This window comes from Drosophila innubila (genome assembly GCF_004354385.1).
Source record: "Drosophila innubila isolate TH190305 chromosome 2L unlocalized genomic scaffold, UK_Dinn_1.0 4_B_2L, whole genome shotgun sequence".
NCBI lineage: Eukaryota > Metazoa > Arthropoda > Insecta > Diptera > Drosophilidae > Drosophila > Drosophila innubila.
In genome coordinates, this window is record NW_022995372.1 from 2,698,115 (window position 1) to 2,711,047 (window position 12,933).

The following is a 12,933-nucleotide window of genomic DNA, read 5'->3' on the forward strand; positions in this document are numbered from 1 at the left end:
CCACAGGGCCTAAATATTTGCGCAGGCATTAGACCAAATTTTGTGTTTGGCAACACACACACACAAAACTATTGGGAAAATTGCCTTCAATTTGTTGCCTGAAGCTGGAAGTGGCGATGAAAATGGATGTGGATGGAAATGTTGTTGGTTTGCTTTGTTAATTAAGCAATTAAGAAAAAAATGTTTGATTAATTAAGCAAAGTGGTGACTAAACGAGCTAATGAAGCTGCAAGCATTCGCTTTATTCAGAATTTACATTGATTTAAAGTCGATTTATGTGGACGATGGACAGACAGATCGATGGACAGCTTGTGAATGAGTTCAAGGTCAGCTTGATAGTTGGGCAGTCACTGCACTGAAGCTAGCGAAAATTTAATGAGCTTTCTGAGCATTATCTGAAGTTGATATATATTGATAAGAAGTCAGCTTTAATCATCTTTTCAACAAAATTAGGGCTTTAATAAGCTTTCGTATAATGAATATACATAAATGAGCTTTAATGAGCTTTCCAAGCTTTTTACCATAAGCTATATTGACATAGAATAAATTAATCAGTTCAAAGGCAACCTTACAGTTGAAAAGTCATTGAATATAAGCTTTTGCAGCTTTAATGAGCTTTTTAAAAATTAATATTCATTAATACAGAATCTTCTAATAAATAAAATTGACAGTTCTATAAATTAATGGTCGTTAAGCACTGATAATGAAGCTTTAATGGGCTTTCCCATCTCTTGAAAAAAGATTAAAAATAGTATCAAAAATTCAATTTCTAGATCGTTTAATTCAAGGTTAGTTTGACACTTTTTCAGTCACTGAACTGCACTTTAAGTGCGCTAAATTGCATTAAACGCAGCTTTAATGAGCTTTCACAGCATTTAAAGTGAGTTTTCTATTTCAAGTCAAATGAAATTTAAAACGATCTCGCTGGCAATAAAGCAGAAATTGCTCTAGTGCGAACAAATTAGGCAATTACTACTGTACCAACAACATCAACATAATATCATCATCAAAGAGTGATTTTTTTTTTTTTGGGCTTAGTGAACTCAACGTTGATGGCGACTCTTGAGCAAAAATTGTACCATTAGTCAACACATGAGAGGAGAGGAGAAGTGGGAAACGGGGGAAGGAAGAGCGGCACATTAGATGGCCGCTGGGTAATTAAGCGATGTGGCAACGCCAACGTCTTGCTGCCTGTCTGTTTGTCTTTTTGTCTGCCTGCCAAGAGTTCCCATAATTTATGGCCTGGCTAATAATTATAATAGTAACACAATGCACATATGAAGTGAAGAAGATGGTAGCAGAGAGGGGTTTGTGCATAGAGGGGGGAATTTTTACAAAAGAGTCTTAAATTTTATTGCAGTTGCGCTTTGATTATGGGAAAAAGTCAAGAGATTCGAGTTTGAATCTGAGTCTCAGCTTTTTTCTTTTAATGTATGTTTTTTTCTCTTGTCTCCGTTGCGCTGTATTAACGGTATTGGTAACTGCATATTAGCCATAGTAATTGTTGTTGTTGTTGTTGTTATTGCTGTAGCTCTGTTAATTATGCAAGCGATCGAAACAAGCCAAGTTCTCAGTCCAGTCAGCAATGCCACTTGCCACTTCTTGTTGTCTGCAGCCAGTTTCCAGTTGCCAGCACCAAAGTTGTGTGTCAGGAAGTGGGCGCTAGGAAGTAATACCCCCTTTAGCCACTCTCTATCCCTCTCTCAGCTGGTGCAGCACCTGTTCTAAGCCGAGTCTCCAACCTCGAGACTTGCGTCATTAATAAAAATGTCTGGCAAAAGTCTTAGAATTTATGGCATGCTTGCCAGCAGCACTTTAAACATGTCCAGACATTAAGCGGGTTTTTTCTTACCCCAGCTCCCCTAATGCCTACTCTCTCCCCTATTTTTTAAACGCCTAATGCTGCTGTGTGGCCTCTGGCCAGTGTTTGCCAAACTGTAAGCTCCCAGCGACAGAAAACTAGGCAATAAATTGAAATTAGCTTTGCAATTTAAACAAAACTTGAGCTCAAACCAGTTGAGAATTATAAAAATAAACTTTTTTTGCATGGGAAATATTGCCAGCATCTCAATTTGTTCGATTTAAATGCCTAACATATGAATAGGTATTAAAAATACAAAATATGTTTAATATTATAGCAAAACTAAATTCTATTTTGTTTTCACAGCATTATAGAAATACTTCCAGCATATTTTTAAATAGAGAATAATGTAGAAATTCTTCTTGCCCATCTAGTTTTTGATATAAATGCATTTTAAGTCTTCAAAATTGTTTCACATCATTGTAAATTTAAGTCTTAACTTGTTGAAAATACAAGAAAAAAATCTGTTTGAGTATGCCACATCACAGAATTTCCATATCATCAGAGAAAATACATTTATGGCTAATTAAATTGCGATGAAGTCAACATCGATCGACACTTTAATTCGATTAAGTTGCAACCTTTTAGCGACGGTTATTTTTTTCTTGTGGCAAGCTATCGTTGGGCTTGTTGATTTTTTCCCAGGGATGCATTTGTAAATGCCGTTGCACAGTTTGAGATTTATTGCGCCGCAAATGTTGCTGCCAAATGCGTCAACTTTGAACTTTTGCCGCTGACACGCAATTGCTGCTCTACATTACGCAGCTGTCACAAGGAGGGGGTAAACATACACACACATACACCCACATATACACACACACAACATACACACACAGTTAGTGCTTGCCTCATGTTTTATGCAGCAAATCCTTGGGGCCAACTGCATGTGGCAGGCATTGGGCGTCGTGCCATAAAGCAATAAACTCGGCTTATAAACCAACAACAGCGACAGCAAAAAAACAACAAAAAAGAGTTGTGTAGTTGAGTATAATTGACTTAAAGTTACCCTGCACATAACACCAGTAGACACTCATTAATGTTCCTACTTATAAAATGTGTATATAATTCAAATAATACAATATATATTTTAACATACATGAAAATAAATTATAAAATATACCAGATTTTGTTAGATCCAGTAAAATATTCATAAACTACTTTTGAGTTCATTGTTCATACTTTGTAAAATTCAGAGTTTAGAAAATTTCTACTTGACATGTTCAAGGAATAAAAAGGTAAACATAATTCAATATGAAGTTGGGTATTAACCTTAATATAAAATTTCGTGTGTCTAGCTCTTTAGCTGAAGAAAATTAGAAAACAGCAAAATAAATAAGACTTCGAGTGCATACAAAATTTTCATGTGTCTAGCTCTTAAAATGTGAAAGAAAAATAAATGTAAAAATCTTAATATTTTTCTAGCCTCAAAGTGGTTCTCTACATATGTTATAACACCCTTTCTTGTACATTTTCATACAGGGTAAAGGGTATATAATGACAACAGCTCATATATAGAGCCGTCACACGATTAGCAGGCAGGAAAGGTAAGGTAAAGAGGGTTGAGGAAAGCAAACAGAAATTGCGCCCAATAATTAATATGATTGTCAGTTAGCAGCGAAGCTAATCATAATCATAGTTTTTGTGTCTGCCACACGATGGAAGTTACCTGCCCCACTTGGCCTGTATTTGTGTCAACTCATGCCACACTCATTTAATACCATTTCCAATTCCCAATAACAAACAACCAAACTGTCAATAAAATGTGTGTCACACTCCCATTCTCATTCCCAATGTTGGCTTATTAGTTGGCCTAGAATTGACGTCATTTGTGGTTCAATTTCAGTTTCAGTTTCAGTCGCCACAGGAAGCGCGACGTTCAATCAAATTCCCTGGCAGCCGGAAGGATGCGTTTGTGGTTCAGTTGGTGGTGGGGATTTTTAGAGGTCTCGAGGTCTTCGTTCTGGTTTCATTTTCTTTTGTTCGTGGTCTCACGCGCCCATTGAATACTTCCGGCCAGTTGTCAGTCGTGGGATTTATTTGTCTTCCTTTTTAGCATTTTCGTTTTCATTTTTTTTTATTATTTATTAATTACATTTTGGTCGTCTTTTTGGCCAGAATAAGTCAGAGGGAGGCAGCTGTTTGCCAGTTTTCATCGCAGCTGCTAATTTGAAATTTTATATCTTTGCGGTTGGCCACTTTTGAGGGCTTCTCTCGACTTCTGCCACGTGCCGCATCCTGTGGCAGGTGCAACAATAATCAATATACCTTTAGCGGTAAATTTTTAAAAATCAACATGAGAAAAGCCTTAAAAAAATAGTGTTTGTTATGCAGCTTAACAAAAAACAGTGTTGTTGAAGGAAAGCTTAAGTCTGAGAATAGAAATATAGTCACAAAAATTAAATAAAATGGTTGTGAGTGTTACTAGACAGGCAAAAGTGCGAAAAACCGCCACTTGCAAGTGCTGTAAAAGGAAGTTAGCTTCAAAAATGTGTTGGTAATGGTACTAGGCAATTATAGTGTTGGTAAATGTATGTTGCTAATGCCGACAATAGAGAGTAGAAGTAGAAAAAGTTAAAATATTTGTTGTTAAAGTTGCGAGTGTTGGTTAATGCCACTTATCAGTGTTGTAAAGGAAACTAATTTTTATAATATGTGCCTAACAGTGCTAGTAATAGCACTAGAGAAGCCATATTGTCAAATAATGCTACTGCCAGTATTGTCAAGTGAAATTACTGTCATAAAATATAATTTGCATAAGATAACAGTGTTGCTAATGTCACTAGGCAGGCAGTAAGGGTTGAATAATGTCACTCGAAAGTGTTGTAAAACGAAATTACAGTCATAAAATGTAGTTAGCAGTGTTCCTTACCGCTGAAGTGTTGAATAATTTCATTACGTGTTATGACCAGGTCAAAAGGTCAGACAGTCAGCCAGGCAGACAGAGGCGACAGTTACTCACACGAATAAGCTACCAACAACATATTCAGATTAAAGATTAAAGATCGTTTGGCGCACGCCACAAGAAACCAAATTAATGGCCATCAAGTGCGGATAAAAAAGGGTCAACCTGATGGCCGTAAACTGTCACAGGCAGCGGTAAAAAAGCTAAAACTAAGATGGTCAACAGTTTAATGGCTCTGACTGTGTGCAGAGCGTGTCAATGAACGAAGACAGTGGCTCTTAAACTGCACTGTTTTGACCCTAATGCTTAATGTGCTTTCAATAACTGGACAAATTGGATAAAAACTTTCAAGCCAACATTTAATTAGTCTAAGAAGTTTTTTGTTGTATATGATTATTATTTGGCACTCATTATTAACCCATTAATGACCTTAATTTGTTAACGCTTTGTTCGCATTCTTTTGGGCATTTTATGAAAATTAAACAAATTAGCCAAAGCGACTAGCACCAAAAACAGCAATAACAACAACACTTGCTCTTGGCCATAATGGGAGACTCAGTTGTTCGGAGAGTCGTCATCACTGGGCAATGGAATTCACAACGCTTAGGTCATCGTCTGGCTCGAACTTTATGAAACAACACGGCAATTAATTCGAAAAGGGGCTGGAGAGGGGTGGAGAAGTTTCCTAAGTACTTTCATTAGAATTAAACTAAATATAATTTGATTACAATGCCCAGGGAATGAGCTAAGCTTATGCGTAATAGTTGCAATGACTATTAACAACACTAAAACACCGCTATGGTCACTCTAAATTAAATTGTACTTAAGCCAGTCTAAATTTTTAACAACTTAAGCAGCTTAGAACGTCAGTCATAAGCTATAATAAATCATAAAATCAGTTTTATTTTTTAATGTTTAATAAAAAATAAATGAATTCACATACTTTACAACACTGTAACTTAGCTCTGGTCACTCTAAGGTGAGCTGTGCTAGCTATTGGTACAGTTAAGCAGCTTGAAGCTAATTTTCTAGCCTAAATTTATTTTATCTAAAAAAGTAAAGTTTGAAGATATGTAGTTGCAACACTTAACAACACTAAAACTTATCTACGGTCACTATAAATTCAGTTTTAGCCAAGCAAGCTAATTGTAGAGCTGATAAAGCAGCTTAAAGCTGTTGCTTCTTTTAGGAAAGGTTAGAATTAAGACAGATTAAAGCTCCTAAACAACAAAAAGTTTGTTATAATTGATATATGGTCACTCTTAATAGAGTTGCCCGTAAGCAAGCTTAGCTTTAGATCTACCTAAGCAGCTTTTATGTGTAAGCTCCTTCTGCTGCGCAAAGTGTCAACAGTTTAAGCAGCTTAAAGCTCTGCACTTGCAAATTGTTTGCTTCCACTTTAACTTGTTGTTGCTATTGTCTGCGGTATTAGCCCAGTTTGGACTGCACTGAGCAGTCACTTTAAGCCAAGTTACCTTTGAGATTGCTTTGCTGTTTGGCTGCCTTATTTTATTTGAGCTTAAACTCGTTTCTGCCAGCTCATTTGATATGCTCTCGTTTCTCGATGAATATGTCAGAGTTATCATCATTTTGCGCATCTCAAACAAGTTTGGGGCACTCCGCAAAAATGATCCGCTCACTTGACAGCCTTCAATTGGTTTTCAGGGAGGAGCTGCGAGGGAGGTGAAGGAGGATGAACTGTGGTAATTGGAGCTGGAGCTTGTGGGCTTTAGGCTTTTGCAGATTGATTGCCACACTCAAATGGCTTGCGTATATATTTCTGTGTCAGCTAATTTCTATAGCCTTGTTATTGCAAATGCCAAACAACAACAACAATAACAGCAATCCCAACAACCAGACAGATAGAGCATTTACATAGACAGCGCGCTTTTCACACACACACAACTTTTCTCAGGCAGCGAAAGTTGGCAGCCAACAATAACAATAAACAATGCTTTTCCGGCCTGCCACAGAGAGAGTGAGTGCAACATACCAGCCAACATTTTGGCCAAAAATTCGACAGAAGAAAAACTTGTTAGAATGCCTTAAAATAAGCCAGAGAACTCGACACAAAGATACCCTGTTTAATAAAGATAAATTAAACTTTTTATGTAAAGAAATTTAATATATAAAATTACACTAGGAAATAAAAATAAAAATAGGATTAAAATTTAAATTAAGATAAAAAAAAGATAAATATCGAAAAGTATAAAAATTTGCGGAAACTTATTAATGCATTTTAAAGGATCCAAGTATTATATTTTTCAGAATTTAATTTAGTGAATAAAATTGATTCCTTCATAACTTTTATATACATAAACAGATTCTAGAAAAACTTGCAGCATTTAGAGTAAATATATTACGATTTGAGATTATGGTGTATATGAAATAAAAATAGCTTAAAGATGGGTCTAAACTGTTTTCTAATACAATATTCTTAAAAGTGAAATTTAAGCTAATGTTAATTAAAATAAAATAACCGAAATATAGTCAGCGTTTCTATTTTTACTTGTTACAGTTTTTGTAAATTTTTTAGCATACCCTAGTATTTTTTTAATTAGTGTAGGGTATATGCAGCGAGTTGCCAGCCGAGTTTCATCCAGCCCAGAAGCATTACAAGGCCATGGGGTTTATTGCCGTTGTTGTTATTGTCGGGCATAAATTAAACTTAAGGTCATCGAAGCGTCGATAGGTGAACAAAAATAAATAAGAAGAAGAAGCAGAACAACAGTTAACAGCAAATAAACAAAGCAACGGCACTAAAGCAGTTAAGTTGAAAGAACACAATACATTTGATTCTAATTCTAATTCCAATTCAGATTCTGATGCTGATTTAATTCAAGTAGAAGAAGAGTTGAAACAAACCAAGTCTACATTATTTAAGAATCACGTCTGGGACTTGGCTAATCTACGATCAGTTGGGAAAAGCAATAAAAAGTCAGGCGCAAAGAAAAGAATAAAAGAGTTAACAGACAACTGACAAATAATGTCATAATAACTCCTAGAAGTTTTATTGGTATGCTAATGGAATTACCATGAAAGACAGAGAGGGACTCTCCCTTTCTCTCCTTCCCTTTCTAACGCTAACCACGCCTCAAACTCAATAATTTATTTGCTAATTTATATAATTTGTTTGCCATTCCGCCAAGTACGCCAATGTAAGCAATGTTTTCCGCTTGTCATTTTTCCTACCCAACAAAAAACTGAAAGTTGAGTCAACGCAAAACAGTTAACTGGTTTTGTCAGTTTTGGCTTACTGTAAGTCGAGTCGCCACAATACGAGTCCAAGTCAAGTTGCAGTTGCATTTAAGATCATTGAAGCTTAGGCTTTGTGTAAACAGATCAGCCAACGGGGGGCATTAGAAATCCAAGACGTTATCTTCCCTCTCTCTTGCACTCTCTATGCCCCTCTTCATCACTCTTTGGCTGTGCAGTTGCATTGAAAGTTTCAGCAAGTCATCAAAATGTAAGCTAACAACTAAGCCAAGGCTAAAAGCAAAGTCAACAGCAGTCCATTCTGAAGGCACTTCTTATAATATCAAGTGTTATTTCATGTGTGATAAAGTTTGCAAAAAGGCAATTCTCATTGAGTTCTCTATTTAGTAGAATGGCTAGAATGTACTCAGTTTACTCGTATTACTTTAAAGAACAACGGTTATTGGCATGCATTCTTTCATGCATGAAAAAGTCAGTGGTTTGGCACTAGTTACAGCATCAAATGACACTTTATTGAGTCAAAAATATTTAATTTTATAAATTTATAGTTGATTTTGTTATTAATAAAATAGAAACGATAGATTTTATTGATTTTTCTATTTTATATTAAAGCTAGAGTATAAAAGCGCAACAGTTATTGGTATACATTCTTTCATGCATGAAAAAGTATGTAGTTCGGTACTAGTTACAGCATCAAAACGCACATTATTGAGTTAAAAATAATTAAATTTTTAGTTGTATTGTTTTCTTAATAATTAATTTATGAAATATAAAATAAAAATGTTAGTTTTGGTGATTTTTCTACTTCTAGATTCGAAAAGAGCAAAAATTCTTGTCATGCATTCTTTCATGCATGAAAATTCTGTACCACGGCACTAGTTATAGTAACAAAACGTATTTTTTTGAGTCACTTTTCTGGTTATTCCTTCAAACCAAACTCTTTTCTTAATCTTTGTTGGTAAATCTTTTCATTTGGCATTGCTCAAAACTCTGAATTCTTGTGGCTTTTGGTTTCAATCTTTGTATAATCTCGAAAAATAAAAATTCATATTCATCACTTGTCACTTTGATTCAGTGCTTTTTGAGCCACAACAACTAGTCATAATGATCATCAGCATTATAATAATGATCATTTCAGCTCACTTGACCTCATTTGCCATGTTAAGCGATCTATCACATATGTAAAAATTCATTACTTTGCAGATCAACAGCAACAACAACATTGATGAATAATAATAATAATAATCATAGAAAACCTTGACTATAGTTCAATTAATAATAAAAATCTGAGATTCCATGGTTTCTATCTCTCTCTATCTGCTAATTGAAATTTTTCCAGTTTGATTCTATTCAACTAAGACAAAAACAAAAGAGTTGAACCAAGGTTTATGACAACAACAACGACAACAACAACAATAAAAACAATAGTTTACGTCGCGTGCGTGTAAAAAAAAAATAAAACAAATTATAATAAGCTTGAGATAGAGACAACAAACGAGATACAGATACAGTCGTCAGCTGGCAAGATACAGATACTTAAGATACAGATACAAATGCTGGTTCCGGTTTTTTCCCCCTGCCATTTCTTTCCTTTTTTTTGGGGTTTTATCCGCAGTTCACAGCCTCAAGCTCTAAGCTGGGAAAGAAAGTCAACGCTTTGGTTTCTAAATCAAATGTTGTCTTAACAAAAAAAAAACTGATATAAAAAATTCATTAGGTGCACTGAGAAAATGTCTAAAAAATAACACCAACAAATTGTTAATACGCCCACGACAGCCACGCCTACTTTTTGTTGTCTTTAGCTTTGTTTTTTTCTCTGATTGTATTTTATTTTGGCTGCTTCTTGGCGAGTTTCTTCATAAAAATTTCGTAAAAAGAAAGTTGCGACAGTGACTGTCAAACTGTAGAAACGCACCCAAAAGCAACGTGAATCATGCAATTGTTGTTGTAATGTTGAAAGTGTTGACTGCATTGCATAGTAAACATTACATATATATATATATACTACAGTTAAACAGTTATATATATTTATCTATTTGCTTTTAGCGTTTTTTTTTATTTTCGCTGACCAAACAACCATTTTTCGGGGTTTTTGCTCATTGCTCAACATTTCTTTTTTTCGGTTTTGTTTTTTTGGTTTTGTTTGCATTTCACTTTGAGCCAATTTGCGGCTAGTTGTTGTTGTTATTGTTGTTATTATTATTAATATTGTTGTGGCAGTTATCAGTTGACTGTCAAAAGTCGCTGCAATCGTTTTTCGGTCTGTTTTCTTTTTATTTTGTTTTCAATTTTCCATTTTAATTGCAGTGCCACATGCAACATGCCAATCTATTCCACTTACTCTATGTATGTGTGTGTGTGTGTGCATTGATTGATTGCACTCACTGTAGAGTATTTTCTTGTTGTATTTCGCATTTCTTAGCTTCGCATTGCGTGCCTCAACTTGTTGCAATAATTGTTTATGCTCTCTAGTTGTTGTTGTTGTTATTTTGTTAACTTGGCTTGTTAATTTGATGCGCTGTTAATTTATTGATTATTACTATGCAACAATGTTTAGTCTGGTATTTATAGCAATTTGTTAAATCTTTCTGTTTATTGCGGTTCAAAAACGGCAATCTTCATAATTCTCTTCTCCATTATCTTCTTTCTTGCATTGCATTTGCTGCTCTTTCTTCTTCATTTTCTTAACACAATCGGCTTCTCCTATTTTTTGTGCTTTCTTTTTATCAATTTTCTTTTTCTGCATCTTTATTTAAATTTAATCGCTTCTAAGTATTTTTTCTTAATTTTTTATCAATTTGTTTTTATTTGCTTCTTTCTCTGGAACAGCTGGCTTTTTCTATATATTTATTTTATTCTAAATTATCTACTTCATTTGCTTATTTGTTTTAATCAATTTGCTATATTTCTTCATCTTTATTTTAAATAAACTAGCTTCTCCTTCTCCCTTATTTGCTTTTAAAGGATCTTAACTTCTCCTTCATCTTCTCAATTCAAAATATTTTTTTTAAGCAATTTTTTTCTCGCATAGCTGCTTTTTTTGAAAATTTAAAAAGAAAAATTTGTTACTTACATTTCTTATATATTTAAAAATTGACGTAACTTATATTTATGTTTTCTTTTTTTTTGAATCTATTTGCTCTTTATATAACTTTTTTTAAGCAAAAGACTTTACTTAATATTTATTCAAATTAATTACATTTTTTAACTATTTCCTTGTATTTCCTTGTATTTCCTTTTTTTTTTATTATTTTGTGACTTTTATTTTTCACTTTTTTTCTTAAATTTTAATAATGTCTGGCTTTTATCTTCAAACTTTTACACGTAGAAAGCAGATGAGTCAGGAGCACACTTTCCCCTACTCCTTTTCCTATCCCTTCTTCTCTCTCCCCCTTTCCAGTATTGAACTGAGTCAGCAGCTACAAAATCACTATTGAAATGAGAGGAATCAAATAGTTTTAGAGCGTCTTTTACAGATTTATGTAGACGCCACAGACGATATCATTTCATCTTCATATAAATAAGTCAACAACTGGCTGTCCCCTATTCTTTTTACTCCTCTCCTTCCCCCACATTTTGCCTTTTCTTTATAAAGTGTCTGGCTTCTTCATTCGTTCGATCCATTTGTACTCATAATGCAACCAATATAAATCCCAATGGCGCCGAGACTGGAGGTCGCTGAAGATAGAGACAGGGAAAGACAGTGAGAGAGAGAGGGGTATAGAAAGAGTGAGACAGAGAGGGAGGGGTCACACTCACTTGTGGGCATTCATTTGCTAAAAATACAGCGCAAAAAAGACGCGTAAATAAATGCATAAGTAATCTGTGGCAATTGTCGCTGCAGCTTACAGTTTGACAGTCACAAAGCGACAGTTGCAAATGAACAAGACAAACGATGTGCAACTGTTGAGCAGCAGCTAAAAATGGAGAAGAAGAAGTAGAAGGAAAAGTGTGTGAGAAGTGAGGAAGATTTGAGGAGACGGACGTGCGTTGACCCACATTAAAAACACAGCCGAAAAATGAGAAGAAAACGAAAAAGCCAACGCGAATATGCAAAAAGTGAGATACATACGAGTTATACATATGCACAGATACAGATACATATACAGATACGGATACAGCTACAGCTACATCAACAGATACAGATACATTAGCAGCCATAGATACAGCTACAAAAAAAAAAAGATTGAATGTAGACTAAATTTCAGCGGAGACTGCGGGTGGTCCGACAAAAGACAACGAGAGTAAATCTCTATGTTCAAAAGGCATAAATCAATCCAAAAAAAAAATAGTGGCAGCTACTACAGGATAACTGTGTGTGTGTGTGTGTGTCCACTAGGGATGTGCACAGTTAGAAAACTAGAGCAGAGAATGTCATAAAAGCTGTCAACCAAAAAAACTAAGATCAGAAGCAAGAGTTATGACTTAAAATACAAAATTTGTTAGAATAAAACTGTCTATGAATATAAAAAAATATATTTCTAATTGGGTATTCTACAAAAATAAATAATAAAGGAATAAAATAAAAATTAAACTCTTATTTACAATTTCTTAAAATAATTTTTATATCTATATTAAATATAAATAATAAAACTTGAATAAAATCACTCATAAAATAGCTCAGGCTCTAATTTAATTTCTATATTTTTTTAGTAAGCACGTTTTAAGGTATTAGTATTAGGGTTTAAAAAGAACAGAGCTTATAGAATTCCACATAAGATTTTTAAGATCATATTAAATTGCTGTACATATTTTCCATAAACAGCAAATATTTTTATTTTTTCAAAGTATTTATTCAACTCTACAATCGGAGAGCTGTGTTAAGAAATTTTTTAAGAAGTTTAGCTTAAGAAATTCTATAGTAAATATTTTAGAATTAGTTTTCAGCTTGAGTTTAATTATGTTTCTATGCTTTGTTTCGTTAGGCAACACTGTAATATTTTAGTTAATAATT

General features: G+C 34.2%; 1 protein-coding gene across 3 annotated transcripts in view; it reads left to right on the top strand.

Annotated features, from left to right (window-relative positions):
* LOC117781471 (rap1 GTPase-activating protein 1-like) overlaps positions 1–12,933 on the top strand; it is a 115,643-nt gene that overhangs the window by 90,011 nt on the left and 12,699 nt on the right. The window lies entirely within an intron of this gene.